Genomic DNA, 19,938 nt, shown 5'->3' with positions numbered 1-19,938 from the left:
CCTGTCAAGCATTATATACTCTGTGGGTTACGCCAGGTATCTTGTCCATAACCTTTGGAATGTGAAGTAACCACAGGGATAGTCTTGGGTCTACTGTAGTTTGTCTGCTTATGCTGCCTCAGATCTCATAAGAAAGTGACACTTGTCATAGTGTTATGTTGTTGACAGTCAGCTGTGTATCTCCTACCCTCTGTACCATATGGTGAGTGGACATTCCATTGCAGCGGATTTAGAAGACATAGATTCATGGCTTTGTTGTAAATGTCTGAAACTTAACACATTCAAAACTGAAGCCTTGCTCTATGTTCTACTTTGAGGGATTCCTCTACTATGCCATATCATTCTTTTATTCACTTTTATGGCAGTAACACGGACTTGGTTTCTAAGGCATGTGATTTTGGGGTTATTATTAATAGCCAATTGATATTTCAGCACTAGATGTCAGTTCTGGTTAAATCAGGATGCTTTGATCTGAGGAATATTTTCAGAATCAAGCATCTGATGTGTCCTTGTGATCTCACTGAGCTGTTGTGCCTGCCTTGGTTTATTGCTGTTGTGCCTGCCTTGGTTTATTGCTGTTGTGAATGCCCTGGTTAATTGCTGTTGTGCCTGCCTTGGTTTATTGCTGTTGTGCCTGCCTTGGTTTATTGCTGTTGTGCATGCGTTGGTTTATTGCTGTTGTGCCTGCCCTGGTTTATTGCTGTTGTGCCTGCCTTGGTTTATTGCTGTTGTGAATGCCCTGGTTTATTGCTGTTGTGCCTGCCTTGGTTTATTGTTGTTGTGCCTGCCTTGGTTTATTGCTGTTGTGAATGCCCTGGTTTATTGCTGTTGTGCCTGCCTTGGTTTATTGCTGTTGTGCCTGCCTTGGTTTATTGCTGTTGTGCATGTGTTGGTTTATTGCTGTTGTGCCTGCCCTGGTTTATTGCTGTTGTGCCTGCCTTGGTTTATTGCTGTTGTGAATGCCCTGGTTTATTGCTGTTGTGCCTGCCTTGGTTTATTGCTGTTGTGCCTGCCTTGGTTTATTGCTGTTGTGCATGCGTTGGTTTATTGCTGTTGTGCCTGCCTTGGTTTATTGCTGTTGTGCATGAGTTGGTTTATTGCTGTTGTGCCTGCCCTGGTTTATTGCTGTTGTGAATGTGTTGGTTTATTGCTGTTGTGCCTGTTTTGGTTTACTGCTGTTGTGCCTGCCTTGGTTTATTGCTGTTGTGCATGCGTTGGTTTATTGCTGTTGTGCCTGCGTTGGTTCATTGCTGTTGTGCATGAATTGGATTATTGCTGTTGTGCCTGCCCTGGTTTATTGCTGTTGTGCCTGCCCTGGTTTATTGCTGTTGTGAATGCCCTGGTTTATTGCTGTTGTGCCTGCCCTGGTTTATTGCTGTTGTGCCTGCCCTGGTTTATTGCTGTTGTGCATGCGTTGGTTTATTGCTGTTGTGCCTGCCCTGGTTTATTGCTGTTGTGCATGCCTTGGTTTATTGCTGTTGTGAATGCCCTGGTTTATTGCTGTTGTGCCTGCCTTGGTTTATTGCTGTTGTGCCTGCCCTGGTTTATTGCTGTTGTGAATGCCCTGGTTTATTGCTGTTGTGCCTGCCCTGGTTTATTGCTGTTGTGAATGCCCTGGTTTATTGCTGTTGTGCCTGCTTTGGTTTATTGCTGTTGTGCATGCGTTGGTTTATTGCTGTTGTGCCTGCCTTGGTTTATTGCTGTTGTGCATGAATTGGTTTATTGCTTTTGTGCCTGCCCTGGTTTATTGCTGTTGTGCATGCGTTGGTTTATTGCTGTTGTGCCTGCCCTGGTTTATTGCTGTTGTGCATGCCTTGGTTTATTGCTGTTGTGAATGCCCTGGTTTATTGCTGTTGTGCCTGCCTTGGTTTATTGCTGTTGTGCATGCGTTGGTTTATTGCTGTTGTGCCTGCCTTGGTTTATTGCTGTTGTGCATGAATTGGTTTTTTGCTGTTGTGCATGCCTTGGTTTATTGCTGTTGTGCATGCCTTGGTTTACTGCTGTTGTGAATGCCTTGGTTTATTGCTGTTGTGCCTGCCTTGGATTATTTATTCATGACTACTAACAGTCTTTACCCAAGGCTTCCAAACACTGAAACATACAACTTGCATTGTGTGAAAAAAACTATATTGCTTAACTACTTCCTGGGATACATGAATGGCAATGTCTCACCCCATAATATGGTGATTGTATGAGCTCCCTACATTATTTCAGGTTCTATTTAAAACACTGGTATTTTTAACCCAAAACAGTTTTGGTCACTCATAACTGAAGAAAATAAATGTACCCTGTTGTCGGCCTTGGTTTTGAGCTCTTCCAGCATGGGGCATGTTGTAGTTTCTGGGGTGTAGTTTGTTTAAAACAATAGGCCTTGGATTCAGTAATTCTTAATTTGATGTGGAAACCTTATTTTGGCATCATGGTAAGCCTTTCTGATTCAGAGGCTGCTGTACTACTACTGTTATCCAATAACAGGAGCCATTGTGTGGACAGCAGTCTCACTGGGGAAGCTGCATTCTACTGCAAAAGGAATAGTTAATGCTAGTTAGCAATGCTCTGTCTCCCAGAAACTGTCTGTGCCTTCAATTAACTTGCCAGAATGAATTAGAAAATTACTAAGCTGAGTGAAATGTTTCCAGGGAAGGAAAAAGTGAACACCATTTTTGATCATGTTTATGCATTCATTCCTATGGGAGTAATTACAGTACAGGTAAACATAGTGGAGCTACGTGCTGTGTGTGTGTGTGTGTGTGTGTGTGTGTGTGTGTGTGTGTGTGTGTGTGTGTGTGTGTGTGTGTGTGTGTGTGTGTGTGTGTGTGTGTGTGTGTGTGTGTGTGTGTGTGTGTGTGTGTGTGTGTGTGAGTATGTGTGTGTCTGTGTCTGTGTGAGCATGAATGGCTGAATGAGTGAGAGTGTAGGGTGTGGTAAGGAAAACATACAATGCAGTATTTGATTCAGAGACAGGCTAATGAGTTGGCAATGAGGTGTTTCTCTGTGTAGTTTAACCACACCATGTCTCTGAGTCAGAGATTCTCTTCATTGAGCAAGCCCATATCACCAGAATCTGAAAACAAGAAGGCTTAAGACACATTCCACTTGGATCTGCTTCAAAAGCCCCTTTAAGGTGTGCCTTCATGAATTTGTTTTAAGTATGTCACACATAATTTGATTTTCTTTTATCCAATTTATTTATGATTGCTTTACTCCATGTGTGAACTTTATATTATATTTAGAGTGAAGAGTGCTTCATGCGGTTTTCACACCTTACTTCATGTCCTACTTTATTTCTTTGAATAACATTGGAATAATTTATTTTTACTATACAATGTTATCATATATTTTATATATCTTTATTTTTAGCTATTCTGTAGGGTTGGGCTGCCTTTGGTTTGAAAGAGGTTTGATCGACATCTGCTTAGTTGACCACATTTGGTAGACTAAACAGATGGTTGACAGGCATGCGTGATCTCACAATTCTCAGAACTAGAAAATCTGCCCCTTCCCCGATATTATGCAATCTCAGATGTGGTATATATAATTAGTACTTAGTGTGGGGGCACAGCCCCCTGCAAAAGCAATGTTTTCTGAAGTTTGTTTTATTTTGCATTTTGCATATGCCAAGGTTGTTTCTTGATGCAGGAATGATAGTGTGTCAGTGTTGGTATTGTCATTGTCTTGTGATCAACATTTGCAAGGTCAACACACTGGTATCGCAATAAAAGTGAATATACCCAAATATATGGGTACAGCATCTTTTGTCAAAGAGTCATTTAATTGTTGGATTTCATAGTGCTAAAAATGTCAGTGGTACAGTTGGTTGAATTATGTCATAGTCCATCTGATGAAGATAGACTGAAAGATTTTCCAGATCCGTCTCTCTTTGAGGTTGTAAGACTGAGACCTTAAGTATACTTAATCTCTGGGCATGCAGGGTCAGAGCTCCATGTCAAGGGGTTAAGTAGATTTTTACTTGTATTTTTAAATTAAGTAGAGTTATAATCCCACATTTTAATGTACTGTTTCCATTTGTGATGAATAGGTATAAATGTTCTTTTTACTTCCTGAATCATCATTGATACAGTTGTACAGTATTTTGATTCTTGGGCAATTGTATCTGTAATTCATAGGAATATACTTGTATATATGTATATGGATATTCCATTTTTTGTTGAAGAGTCATTTAATCATTGGATTTTTTTAGTGTTAAAATGACATTGGTACAGTTGGTCGCATTCCACTGTAGTCAAATTGTTAAAGATCGACTATAGCATAATTCTCAGATTTGTCTTTCTTTGTGGTTGGGCAAACATGTACTTAGTATATTTAAGATCCTGAGGTGAGGAGGCAGAGCCCCTCATCTTAAAGTAGATTTTTAAGGCTGTAGTGTTGTTTTTATTATTTACTTCATTTGTATTTTAAAAATAAATAGAGCTATGATCCCAAAAGCAAATTGACTATTTGCATTTGTAATCTATAGGTTTAACTTTTTTCTTTGTTATTCATGGGCAATAATACACAATTGTATGATATTCTGTGTTTTATGCAAGATAAATGAATTACATGTATAGAGAGATTCTTTGAAATGATATAGATATAGAAATACATACATATACACACACACACACACACACACACACACACACACACACACACACTCACATATATATGTATATATATGTTTGTGTGTGTGTGTGTGTGTGTGTGTGTGTGTGTGTGTATGTGTGTGTATATAGATATATGCATGCTTATGTGTATGTGGGTGTGAGCACGTGGAGATATGTGTTTGTGTGTGTGTGTAGCTATGTATCTGCATTTCTGGATTTCTTTTTTTTGTGGAATTCTACTGCAAAATGATGTATGCACAATTGAACTATCCTTATCAACAAATCAAAACAAACTAATACGGAATAATATTATAAATGATATAGACAATTTCAGGGCACCAACATTTATAAAAAGACATTGTTTATGCAGTATCAAAAAGGAAAGCATACATTCTGCAGTGGGCCAGACAATATCCAAGGGTAAGTTTCACGTAAAACAAAGCACAGTGCGTTTGCACCACTGAAACTGTATTCAATAAATTTGTTCAAAATAGCAGCATCTTTGTCATTTGACACTGTAACACTAATTAGGCCTTTTTGTATGTGTACAATTAACTCCATCCTTGTTAACTAAAAGCTTAGAAGCGCTTCAGAAATATTCAACAAAGCGGTACTGTAGAGATAACTACAATTAAATATCTCTAACCCTTTAATGATAATGGTCTGGTAGTTAATTGTGATTGGATGGCAGTTAGCACGGAGGATTAAAACTGAGCTGTTACTGAACTGCTTCCTGTAGCCAGAAATACGGTTTGATTCATTTCATCTTCATCTGCCTACTGAGTAACTTTGAGAAAGTCACTTAAATGGACAGTGCTCCTCGATCACCCGTGAAAAGGGACATTTTGTCAAGTGGGTTTACCCATGTAAAAGATAAAATAAAAAATGATTTCCTAATTATTCAAGATACTGCATATGCTTTAATCAATGTAGAAAACAACAGACAAGACAAAATGTCTGGAAGCTCTCAATGACAATGATCATTGTTTTCAGGATTCCAAAGGTGTGAAGACAAATACTTAAGGGCAATACACTTCATACTATGTAGTGTCATCCTGTTGGTATTCAGCAAAAGCACCTAGTGCAGCTACAAAGATTACAGAGATTTTCCAGCAGAATAATATAACAAGTAAAATGATTTGATAATGTTACATGACTGAAGCCTTTTTCCACTGTACTTGATTTGATGCAGATTATTGAAATAAGACTTGTCTTCAGCTGTTAATGTGATAGGCAATCACTTTATCTCTGAAGAGTCTATTTTTGAACTGCAGTTCCCATTCCACAAACACAAAGTCTGGAAATCTTCTCCTGAAATAAAAAAAAAAAAAGAAAAAAAAAATCCTCAGCAAAATCATCTCATCTTACAGTGCTAACAGCATAGTAGTTTAAGTATTTTTATTAAATAACTTGTATTGAAGCTTTAAAGTACAGAGGTTGATTACAAGCTTTCATGGCTTTCAGTGACCTGTGGTCCAGATCCTGAACAATATCTCTGACCCTGTGCTGGGGAGAGAAAGTAAAATGTTTACAAGAAGAAGAGCGTTATCGCTCAAAGGAAGAAACTAAGGAAGACATTCTAAGAATGAAAAAGGAAAGGATGTGGACACAGAGTAACAGATCAACTGAAGAGTAATTTAGTAACTGAAATGTGAGATATGTTCTGTATACATAAAAAATGGGGAAGCCCTTGAAACAAATAAGATATTTTTGATACAGGGTTATTTCAGTACATTCATACAAGATCGACTCCTAAATGAACTTGTAAATGTTATGGAAGCCTGTGTCACACTGGAATTATGGAAGAAATAACTGTGACATGATTCATGACTCTAGCAAGTTATTAGAAGATGCCATAGAACAGAAGAATGGTAGCTAGGGTGCATGATTGTACTACCTAAATGTGGAAAAAGGGAGAGTCTGAAAACTTCAGACCTGTCAGTTACATCTTTGTAATTTTAAAGAATTGCTGACATACTTGTGGAAGCATGGAGGTGTTTAGGTGAAATGGCAGTGGAGTTTTTAACTAGATTGTTTAATGAAATCTTGGAAAGTGAGAGGATGCCTGAGGAATGGAGAAAAAGTGTTTTGGTACCGATTTCTAAGAATAAGGGTGATGTGCAGATCTGTAGTAACTACAGAGGAATTAAACTGATCAGTCACAGCATGAAGTTATGGGAAAGAGTAGTGGAAGCTAGGTTAAGAAGGGAGGTGATGATTAGTGATCAGCAATATGGTTTTGTGTCAGGAAAGAGCACTACAGATGCAATGTTTGCTCTGAGACTGTTGCTGGAGAAGTACAAAGAAGGTCAGAAGGAGTTGTATTGTGTCTTTGTGGACTTAGAGAAAGCATATGACAGGGTGCCTAGAGAGGAGTTGTGGTATTGTATGAGGAAGTCAGAAGTGTCAGAGAAGTATGTAAGAGTGGTACAGGATATGTACGAGGGTAGGGTGACAGTGGTCAGGTCTGCGGTGGGAGTGACGGATGCATTTAAGGTGGAGGTGGAATTACATCAAGGATCAGGTGTGAGCCCTTTCTTATTTGCAATGGTGATGGACAGATTGACAGACAAGATCAGACAGGAGTCCTCGTGGACTATGATGTTTGCAGATGACATTGTGATCTGTAGTGAGAGTAGGGAAAATGTGGAGGAAACCCTGGAGAAGTGGAGATATGCTCTAGAGAGAATTGGAATGAAGATCATCAGGACTAAGACAGAATACATGTGTGTGAATGAGAGGGAGGATAGAGGAATGGTGAGGATGCAGGGAGTAGAGGTGGCGAAGGTGGATGAGGTTAAATACTTGGGATCAACAGTTCAGAGTAATGGTGAGTGTGGAAGAGAGGTGAAGAAGAGAGTACAGGCAGGATGGAGTGGGTGGAGAAGAATGTCAGGAGTGATTTGTGACAGACGAGTACCATTAAGAGTGAAAAGAAAGGTCTACAAGAGGGTAGTGAAACCAGCTATGTTATATGGGTTGGAGAAAGTGGCATTGACAAAAAGGCAGGAGTCAGAGCTGGAAGTGGCAGAGTTAAAGATGTCAAGATTTGCCCTGGGTGTGACAAGAGTGGACAGGATCAGGAATAAGTATATTAGAGGGTCAGCCCAGGTTGGACGGTTTGGAGACAAATCAAGAGAGGCAAGATTACATTGGTTTGGACATGTGCTGAGGAGGGATGCAGAGTATATTGGGAAAAAGATGCTAAGGATGAAGCTACCAGGTAACAGGAAAAGAGAAAGGCCTAAGTTAAGGTTTATGGATGTGGCAAGAGAGGACATGCAGGTGGTTGGTGTGACAGAGCAAGATGCAGAGGACAGGAAGAAAGTGAAACAGATGACTCGCTGTGGCGACACCTAATGGGAGCAGCCAAAAGAAGAAGAAGACTGACGTCTTAAAACTAAGCAGAGTACATGGTCGAAGGCTGTATAAATTTACAGCAGGAAGGCAATTATTACTGAAGTTCTTTAACTGGGTCAGCATTGTGCATATATAAATAGGAACAGATTGTGGCATGCCAAAATCTCAGTCCTGTACTGCTAAAGCAGTAATGACAGAAAAGACTACCATTTTTCCACTGACTCTGGGACAATCGCACAGTCACAAAGAACTAGCTGCACCCTCTTAAAAGAACACCACTTTCAAGAAATCTAGTATATAATAATGTAAAAAAGATAACTTTTACATATTATCTGTTTTATCCTTTTGTCTGCTAACTCTCTGAACTGTGATTCTTCCTGCTGGGCTGAATCAAGGGATCATCATTTAGGTAGCCATCATGATTTTTACATGTCCCGTCTTCCCTTCAGCTGCCTGAAGTGTGTAAGCTCTTAACACAATTAAAGAGAACATCTAATGCCTTTGTGCTCATGCTAAAATAAAGTGTAATCATGGCTCAGAAAACATCTGCCTTATCCTACAGTATCTTCCGGTGCTCTTCAGCACTGTCTGGGTAAGCTGAAGCAATAGTAATTTCTTGAACAAAGTAAGGATAATATAGGTATACCAGTCAGGATCTGACTAATGACAAAACTAATTATTTTTGGAACGTTCAACTTCCTGTTGGTTGAAACTCTATTCTATACCACCTACAATATAAACAGCCATTCGCTCACATTCCCTTTATAGTGTGTATCCATATATATTTTCTAGCTATCTATTAGTTATATACACTATTCACTAACTGTTCTACTCAGCATATAATGTATTATTGTATCTCCAGTCTCCACATTCCTCTAGCTCAGATTATAATCATTACATCTTTTCATCCTCTTCTAATTCTAACTAATTTTTATACACACTTTTCTTTTCTCCTATTGCTCATCATGAATCCTATACTGTTCCTGCTGCTCTTATGTCTTGACTAACTATTGCATGTCACATCCTACCAGCATCTCCCTCAGACAAGTATTTCAGCACAATCCCTATCCATCCTTATGATAATTGTGATTAAACACAATACTAGCTACCTTTATTTCACAATAGCTCTATACTTATTTCAGTATTCTTATACCCACCAATTTAAACATAACTACTTAAGGTTGCAGTCCCTGGGCCAGTCTTACACTTTTAAACTAAAACTTTAACAAAAATAAATCTAATCCTGATCAGTATATTTTCTTTGGTATAACATTAGTGATGACATCCACCCTGCCCCCAGACCTAATTACTCTACTTCAATCCCAAGTAAGACACCTACCCAAAGTACCTCTTCTCCACAATCAGTCCTAACATCACATCCTGGTTATGTCATATTCCACACCAATCTATGAAGGATTTACAATAAACTCCCTGAATTTCATGCTTGGATTGCCTGTACTCTCCAAATATCCTAGTAGCCTCTGAAATTTGGCTAGACAAAGGCAGAAAGAATGTGGAAATACTACCTCTAGGGTTATAACACTATTAGGTTAGATAGAACTAATAAAAAGCAGGTGGAGAGGCTACATTTTACAAAACATGTTTGATCTGTCCCTTTATCCATATTCCATTTTTAAATTCTCCAGTTCTGAAAATGTCATAATCCTACTCAAAATAAATGCCTATAGGGCAAAAGAAAATCATAGGGATGTTATACATCCAGGTAACAGTACTTCCACTCTTGATGATACATTATGTTGGACCTCATCCAAAATTTCTTATGAAGCCATCTTTTATGTAATCTCAATGTAGACTAGCAAACCATACAGTCTGAAAACTCAGCTAATAATGTAAATCTTTTTTAATTTACCCGACTCACTTCCTCTCCAACTAGGTGTGACAAAGCTACAGGAAGACATTACTTGCTAGACTGGATTCCTACATTTATTTCTGAAAAAATCTCCAACTATGGCATTCTACCTGACCCACTAAGTGATCATCTACCAGTGTATGCAGTCAGGCATCAAAATAGACACCAACCTTTTAAGCAGTTAGACAGCTAAGAACAAAATCAAGTCATACGATCTGTGAAGTGCAATAGTGAAAGTACTGTGAAATACGACAGTGAAGGCACTAAATGAATGGTGAGAAAAATATTTAATTATACCTCTTCTTAAAGGTGGCAACTCCATAGATTTCTCGAACTTCAGGCCAATATCCATATTATCGTTTTCATCTAAAATACTAGAAAAATCCATGCACACTCAATAACCTACTAAAAAATCAGCTTTTCTCGTCCACTCAATATGGCTTTCTTCCCCACCATAGTACAACTACTGCTCTCTTAAACTCCACTTCTACTGTCAATACACTAAGAAATAAAAGCAACTTAGTGTCCACACTCTTCTTGGACTTATTTAAGGCCTTCAACATGTTGTCCCATCAGAAGCTCTGCAACGTCTTGCCAACATATGGACTCACCAGCTCCTTTCACCACTGGTTTTATATATTAGCTATCAAAAAGAGCCAAGCAGTAAAATGGCAGAATGATGTCTCCACCCTCTTCTTTGTATCTATTGGTGTCCCACAAGGTTTTATATGAGTCCCTCTACTTTTCAATGTCTTCATCAACAAACTTCATACTGCTAATGAGCTGGCCACTCTATCACAATATTCCAGTGATTCTACTTTGATATCCTCAGCAAAAACAGTCACTAAACTTGAATAACTTATGCAAGTATCTTTTTCTTAAAATTGATGCAAAGCTGAACAACTCCTACTAAACTCTAACAAAACACAATTAATCTCTTCACCCCAAAAAATTCTCTACAAAAATTTAATCTTTCAAAATATTCTCTGCCAATAATAATAAAATTGAATGAGTAAATTGGACAAAACTTGGTGTAATGACTGATGAACAGTTAAAATTTGTCCAACAAATATCATAAACCATAAAGAAAGTGCATCATAAACTAGGCTTACTTTATGGGGTTAAATTCTACCTCACCGAGGCAAAAAGAAAATAAATAGCGACTATCTACTTACTGGCATCTCTGTTCTAGATAGCCCACATACTGGTCAACCTTCATGCCACATTACTATCCAAATTTGAACAATTCTATAATAAAACTGCCAAATTCACTGTTAATCATCACTTTGAGCAACATGGTTAAACCCCATTCTTTGAAAAGCTCTATGATTTAAAGATAAATGTTTACTTACAATAACAAAATCCAAGTACAGTACTGGTGACTTCTTCTATTGAAACAATGTTGCAAAATCATGGACCCTTATCCCCCTAATGCCGAAAACAATCTAAAATGAAAGGTCATTCACAGCACAGTTAAGGAGTCACCTAACAACCATTTACCTGTGCTCATGCATCTTACCTGGCTAACTTCCACATGACCCTTGATAATATTACTGTCATGTTTACCAATGCTAAACTACATTTATTTCTCGTATTCTGCTCCTTATCTTCTGCAATGTTGATTTCACCTTCCTTTATTAAGAGTGAGTCAATATGTTTGTTTCCTTTATTGTTGCAGATATGTAAGTTTTTTTTCTTTGTTTAATTCTCTTAAAAAAAACTTGTTATATATTTTACATACTAGTTTAATAATCAAATTTGCTTAGTTATGATACCTTCAGTAATGTGTTTTGTTTCTTGGAAAATGTTATATTTTTATATATTCTGTATCTATGTATGATGTATTTGCTAAATATTGTAATTGAGTATGTTATATTTGTGTAAAAATATTTGTCTATGTAATGCCTGAAGCTTTTCTCCCCTGGCCACCACTGAAAAGGGTTTATGCCATATCCGTCCGATCAGACATTCCTGGCAAGTAAAGGCAACATAAATAAAAATAAAATAAACCCTGTAATGTCAGCCCAACAACAGTATATGCTGTTCCACAAATGTACAAAATATGATTGAAATATATCACTTTACTAAGTGTTATCCTTCCACGGGTTAAGCAGGTCAGCACTGGCCACACATTTCCAACCTTTACCACAGACTCCTCCAATAGCTGGGTTACTAAAAGATCCCAGCTTACATAGGGTGCAGTCAGGGTTTCATCATTCCCTTTCACAGGGCTGGCAGTTAGCAGCTTCATCTTATTTTTATGCTGGCTCTGAAATGTGTGATTAAAGAATATGAGCCCAAGTTATATCTGTTCAAGACCTTAAATGAATGGTAAGAAAATCTGCTACAGCTTTACCAGCAGGCTGATTTTTTATTGATGAATTACAGCTAATTGAGTTATCGTTATATTCTAATAAGCAGCTAAAATCTAGAAACACAATTTTAAAATGGATAAACATGACATCTTGCAAGACAAGGTTATTTACTTCCAAATAAATAAAAACTGGATTAAAGAGATGGAAAGAAACCTGGAAATGTTTAGTCATATATTAAGATCAGTAACAAAATCGAATCATCTTGTTCTATATCTGTTGCTGAGTCATATAGTAAAGTGAATATACATCTAATAAACATTTGTAACAGGAAGGGCTGCAACAAAATATCTCTAATAAGACAAATGAACATTATTTCATTTAATAAGGCCAGTAGGAAAGATGTGCTATTAAGGAATTATCAGAGTTATAAGATTTCTGAATGAAGACATGCTGACAGCACAAAATGTCATTAATTCATCACATCTCTTTCCATCATTGGCAGAAAAGTCTAGACTCCTTCATTTACCCTACTAACCTGTTCAGTCTAACATTTTTCTATTTTTCTGTACCTCTCAGTGGTTGCAAAGGTGGCAGCAAAGGTTGTGCTTCATTCTGACAGTGGATGTCTGAATGGAGGAGTCAGCAAAGTTAATAATATTGAGAACACTTCTATAGGGATTAGCCTAAGGTTTAAACTATTATCTTACATAAGGTAAACACTTCAATGACATAGACTAAGGGAAAAGAATATGACAAGAGTCTGGAATTCAGATGTTGAGTACTAGCATCTGATGGCTGAACATGCACTTGGGACATGCATGGATACCATTCACAAAAGCATGATACATTGCCGGAGATCATATGCACTAAAATACATAAAATGTAATTACAATAATCTCGGTGAAATTAATTTAATTAGAAAAATGTCTGTAAATAATATTACAGAATGCTTAGTAAACAATCCTAAAGATGCTAAACACAACTAGCACAACTGAGTGTTTAAAAATAATTTACAAAATGTAATGAACACAAACTGTACATTGCTAAGTGAATTATTGCCTTACATGATATGTATTTGTAAGTATGATGCCAAACTTAAAAAGTTAATTATGGACATGCAGAATGCTTTCTTGATTGTAAGTTTATACCAGTCTCTCTCTGTTCCTTCTCTCTCTATCAGTCAGTCTCTCTCTCTCTCTGTTTCCCTGGAATTTCTTTAACATGGATTCATTTCTATTGGATACAATTTACTGTGCAAGCATTCATATAGCCTGGCTCCAGTTGCTATTGCAGCTATTTAGGATAAGTCTAAGGTATAGTATTTCATGTTACTTTTTTTCAGTGATGTTACTTCTTCCTGTTCATGACTTCATTCCTTTGCATCATAGTCAGTAGCAATTTTTTCAGCTATCATTATATCATTATTATAACTATTGTCATTGGTCACTGTTGGTGGTTATTAACCAATATACAAGATATGTAAGCTTTGTACTTTCCTTCGTGATGGCTTTGTGCACTGTCGCCGACTTCCTTTCCCATTTAAGGTCTATCAGATATGACTGGCAGCTGGGTGGTTTTTTGCACAGTTGTTATGCTTAGAGGCACTGGGATGCCCAGCAGAACACCCATGGGTTGATTGTCTGAGTTGGGGGGGTGGTTATATCACAGTTAGGATTATTAACTGTATTTCCATCATGTAGAGCTCTAAACTTTTAATAACAGAATTTGCAACAAAGTAAAACAACTAAGAAAAAGGCCACAGATTAAGTATACATTTTAAATGTTGGCACTATTATCTGAGACATTCTCAAAATGATTTCCTGTTTTAGGAGGAATGGAACAACACTTTGAGAAACATCCAGGGGTGTCCCTACAAAATGGGACAGTTGAGACGTCTGTTCCATGCATTACCTAAGGAACCAGTTTTCCAGCAAGAAACAGGACATTTATTCTACAGATCTAATCTAGAGCCCTATTGAAGAATTCAGAAATAACAAGCAATGGATCCAAAACGGTAATGGGTTTAGTAGGATGATAATAGCGCATTACAAATAACTGCCTATATGAAGGGAATCATTGGGTCCTTATTTGGCTGCTGCCTGATAAACAGTATCTGGTTTCCTTTGCATTCCCTAGTGCTGAGCTCTGGTTTGGTCACCTGATTCTGAGCTGACTTAGTTTAAGTATTTGCAAAATGTAATTAATGGTGACCCGATACCTAGACTGGCTCATCTGCATTTGGAGTATTATGCCGATAATGATATAATGGAATAAAGCTCCTCTAATGGTTTCAGCTGTCTTTCCCTAGATTGAGTCTCTTAAGCTTTAGGTTAAGGCAAAAGGACAGATGGTGGGAGCCTAGAATACAGTTGGTGAACACTGAACATTTACATTTAATGGCTTAAAATTAGCACCCCTGTGCAACCATTATCAACCAAGCAGTTCCAGCTCAGAAATACTGGTACAGTCCAGGTACATTTAAACCTGAGCAGCACTCTTGGGATTTGCATGTTGGAAAACTGACTTAAAATGATTATGTTGAGTTGTAACAATCATAAATCTTATGAAAGAAGGGATTCCTCCTGTCCACAAAATTCTGTCCAGTCTCCTATGCTTTGTACCTCTCAGACAAGTTGTGAAGTCCAGACTATTTAATAAGTTAGAAGGTCTTTTCTACCACAGAAACTGAAGTTGTTGCACAGTATTAGTCGCATCTTTATGAAATGCCCCCATAGCATAAGGGTCAACAAGTGCTCCTTTAGTAATAAACCTTTCCACCTTATGATATATTTGTCATTGTTCAAATTAATGTATTTTCAGACTACCAATAAAATAATGAGTGTTGAAAGTTATAGTCCGTAAAAAAATCCTTCCGATGTTAAAATTTGTATAATTTATTAATTAATGAAATTCTTTACTTTAATTAGAATAAAAATGACTGCCTTCTTGGAGAACTCAACATTGATAAAAATATCGAACAAAACAACCTGTTAACACCATAGTCATGCAACCAAATCAGAAACCACTGGCATTGCAGAGGCAAAACACCTGGGTAAATAGCACTAATGTCTTTCCCGGTGTCCTGCATTATTATGCAGCTTTGTTTGCAAGAATGTGCTCTATGCTGGTGCCCCTGAGTGTGTGTATATGGGAGGAATGCCTAAGACTCTCCGTGTGTGTATATCTGTGTGCAGCCATGTGAACATGTGTATATGTATGCGTGTGTGTGTGTGTGTGTGTGTGTGTGTGTGTGTGTGTGTGTGTGTGTGTGTGTACGTCTTTGTGTGTGTGTATGTGTACGTCTTTTTGTGTGTGTGTATGTGTGTGTATGTATGTGTATGCGCGTGTGTGTTTGTATGTGTGTCTGTGTGCATGCGCATATGTGTGTGTGTGTGTGTGTGTGTGTGTGTGTGTGTGTGTGTGTGTGTGTGTGTGTGTGTGTTTGTGTGTGTGTGTTTTTGTGAGTGTGTGTATGACTGTGGGTGGGTAATATGATCTTTCTTATTGTGGGCATAGTTGTCTCTGTCATGCATTTTATCACTGGTGGTGATTAACTATTCCAAGGTGGGCAATTATCATGAGTTGTGGTGAACCCTTTCCTGAATCCTACAGATGGCAATGCATGTTGAACTGCCAGTGTATATCTTACCAAAAGCATATAGTCTGATAAGTAAATCACCTAACAACCCTGTATTTCCTATCATTTGCGTAATAGGATATATCCATTCATTTTGACAGCCATTTTTCAACAGCAAAAAGTAAATGTATAGTTAAGATTACATAGACATATTTTCAGTTTCTATGACATATGCATATCTAATGGTTGTGCGTTGGCTACTTTAAATGTGTGTGCTCTTTCTGCATATGCTTTACATAAGAAAAACATTGGAGCCATGAACATTTGGCTGCATGCAAGTAGGCATTTCTTAGCAGAACACATACCAATCTTTTTGAAGGTTAGTCAGCTGTTGCCAACAATAATTATGGTGCTAAATTCCAAAACACTGCCCAAGTACAAATATGGGAAACAGATACTGGTGCTTTGGGTACTAGTGTTGTAAGTACATAATCTAAGTGCAAATCTATCTATATATCTTATCTATTTACGTTTCTTTACCAGTTCTGATTGGATGATGCAAGACCCCTTTTCAGTGGAGGCCTGAGGAGAAAACATCCAGTGCAGTCTACAAAACTCAGAATAATATATAAAATAATTATATAACACCATAGTATAGCAGCAGTTAATAAAATGTATATAAGCAGATTAAACATGGGTAAAAATTACACAATTAAAAGGAAAACTAGCATAGTAGAATTGTATGGCTGAATTTATAGAAGCAAAACCAAAGTATGCAAATAGGAGTACAATAATTACCAATGTTGTTTCATTATATACATGATATACAGGTATATAGAACAGTACTTTGTCTGCATAGTAGAGCATACAAGCAGTGTTGACAGGAAGTAGGAAGTGAAAACTGTATTAACAGAAACATAGGAATAAAGGCATTGTTAAATCTCAGCTTTTGAAAACAAGATGAGGCATGGCCAAGATGTGCCCAGTATAGCAGCAGTTCTACTCAGCTCTGTCTATAAAATATTTGCATGACAGGAATTATTGGCTAAAAGTCATTTGAGAAGGTTAATTTTTTTCATTAACTAAATCTTCTTATAGAGATGTACGACCTTATATAAAAAATTTGAAGAAATTCAGTGATTTTCCTGTCAAAAATACTTTGGATTTATTATCTCCTCACCGGCAGTGGAATGGCTACTTCAAAATCAGCACACCAAGAAACTTCTCTCAGAAAGGATTTACAATCATTGCTAACTAACGTACAGGATCTATCTACCAAACTGGACAAAATGGATCTAAAACTGGATATATTTAAAAAAACTGTACCAAACAAATGGAAAAGATTCATGAAGACATTCAAATATAAAAAAACTCAAATGTCAGGTTTTGAACTAGCACTTAATGACATTGACAGCAGAGTACATAAAGAAGAAACAAATATAGAGTACTTATTGAAGCAAAATACAGTTTTAGAATCTAAAGTGGATGATCTGGAGAACCGGTCTTGCAGGAATAATATCAGAATATTTGGCTTACCTGATAATATAGAAGGCAATAATCTACCCAAATTCCTGACGTCTTGGATACAAGAAGTCCTAGACCTGCCAGAACCCTTGGCATATGGCACTGAGAAGGCTCACAGTTCCTTGACTACATCTAAAACAAGTAAGAATAATTCATCTAAATCAGTAATATTAAGGTTTTTATCAACATATGACAAAGAACTAGTTCTTAAAACAGCCTGGGCAAAAGCTCCAATTAAATTAAATCAAAACATCATCCGTTTTGACAATGACTATTCTCCACTAGTAATAACAAAAAGAAAACAGTTCTTACCATTAATTAAGGAACTTAAAAAGGCACAAATCAAAACTCATCTACTATTGCCTGCTAGACTTAAAATCTTCTTGAAAGATGGCATCAAAACGTTTGAAGAACTGGATACTGCCCTTACTTTCATAAAATCTAATAACATTATTGAAAAATTAGAAGAAATGGATTGGGCAAGTGCAAGTCTTAAAAGATTAGCAGAAAATGACAGTTGGAAAACAATGGAAAAGAAGAAAAAGTTCAAAAAATAATAATTTTCTTTTCAACTAGAAACTCTAAATATAAACCTAGTGACTTATGAATAAAACAATGTCTTCCTGTCCATGTAAGTGCACAACTTTAAATACTATGTTATTTTAGTATATGTGTCTTTAAGTCTGTGTCAGTAAGTCATGTATATGTATATAATACCATTTATTTATTATAGTTATGTTTATAATTGTTTAGTCATATATGGTTCCAAAATATAATATAATATAAGTATTTTTTCTTCTTTCTCTTTCTTCTTTATTCTTTCATTTCTCTCTCTCTCTCTCTCTCTCTCTCTCTGTCTCTTTCTAATAGTGTCTCTATTGTGTATTGTGTGTAGTAGTAATGTTACATAATAATTTGCTCTATTGGGATACTTATGATCTAATATATTAACTAGATAAATTGAATGCAACTATAATATAAAATGGGGTTAATTGAAGGGAGCAACACCGAGAATAACATTTAAACTGACAGCTTATAAGAAGGTATGAAACCTTGATTATTGGCCTTGTGTTATTTCAGAACAAGAAATATGGCAGGATGGTCTTGATGTTGCTTAGGCTGCACTGTACTTTAACTTCATGATGTGTTTTGTGGGTTTAAAAGTGCAGCTGATCTGCAATTTTCTCAAGTCATGAACAGTGGGGCTTACGGCAGCCTCAATTTGATAGAAAAGCTTTTGAACTGTACATATATGGGTTTGTAATTTGAAACACATAATTAATAGTATTGCAATAATAATGCGAAACAGTTTGTCTCGCACTCATCTCTCAAGAAGTGATTCCAAAGGAAAACACACTTACAGTTCCCGCTTATTTCAAGAAGTCTTTTTTTTTCTCTCTTCTCTCTTCACCAAGAAGTCAGCTCGAGCAGAAATGTTTCCTCAGTAGAGCACGAAACAGTTGGATGATATCACTCAAGTCTGTGCGACCAAATATCTGATCTTTGAAGCCGTGGGAACATCGCACATACAAAATGGAATGTTAAAACGCGGTTTAACCACAATGAGGTTTTAAAGTACTTTAAAGCACTCCACAAGCATTCCAAAACATTATTATTTCAACTTTTATATGTAGTCATACGGGGGTATCTATATATGTTTGTCTGTACATGTACATTTATATCTATACACTGTGTTAAATGAAAATTGTTTAAAAAAAAAAGAAAGATTTAAATGAAAAGACACACTTTTTATCAACATTTTGACATGTACATGAGTATATAATATTATTACTGCATTGTACAAGCAATAACCACACTGACATTGTAACACAATACTAATGTTGTAAAAAATGTAGACCTCATGTTGAATACACATTTAGTTAGATTACTGCATGCACCTTCAGTTATTTCTGAATTTGTCTGTTACATGTAGTATGAAAAACAAAATTGTAAATATCTTTACCATTAGATGGTAGACAGCAAAGGCAATTAACCTCCTTACATTCTGTTAGGAGAAATTGGCACCTAGGGAACTTATTACATAAAGTTTCTAATGAGATGCAATGGTGTCACAATATATATACTTCTAAGTGATTTTTAGTTAGCATTTTTTCTTGCATATTGAAATAACAATATATCCATTGTAGAAGTGTATATAATTAAAATAAGTTAATATACTGAGTAAAGAATTTATTTATCTGTTGTGTTTATATATATATATATATATATATATATATATATATATATATTCATAAGCCTAGATAGTCTGTACCTAATCTAATATCATTAATAGGGAAATTGTTTAAACAATACATGATTTTAATGACAAATACATCATATAGACTACCATTTAACATTATAAAAGAGTCATTTTACAGACAGATATCATTCTTCTTTGAAGTATACTATTAGATTTGTTTTTATTTTCATTATTTTGTAGTTATTACCTATGAGAAACAATTTTACAATTAGCTTAAATCTTTATGGATAAGTTACATAGAATGTACTAAACTTGCAGTATGTTATAACAATATGGTTTAAAACTTCAGCTATATAAAGTGATGAGCTTTTTATTTTAGTAATTATAGTATTCCTAGTTACAAGTAAAGACTGGCAGTAGCTTGAGTACTGTTGCTATTGGAAAGGATGATAATTTGAGTGGTTATGCTACTCAAATCAGGGGTTTTC

General features: G+C 36.4%; 1 protein-coding gene across 9 annotated transcripts in view; it reads left to right on the top strand.

Moving 5' to 3' along the window:
• DLG2 (discs large MAGUK scaffold protein 2) overlaps positions 1-19,938 on the top strand; it is a 4,792,098-nt gene that overhangs the window by 3,697,884 nt on the left and 1,074,276 nt on the right. The gene's annotated exons all lie outside the window — the stretch shown is intronic.

This window comes from Protopterus annectens, chromosome 5.part0, assembly GCF_019279795.1.
Source record: "Protopterus annectens isolate FY-2018-M chromosome 5.part0, PAN1.0, whole genome shotgun sequence".
Taxonomy (NCBI): domain Eukaryota; kingdom Metazoa; phylum Chordata; order Ceratodontiformes; family Protopteridae; genus Protopterus; species Protopterus annectens.
The sequence above is the reverse complement of the archived record's forward strand: the minus strand, read 5'-3'. Positions and strand labels throughout refer to the sequence as shown.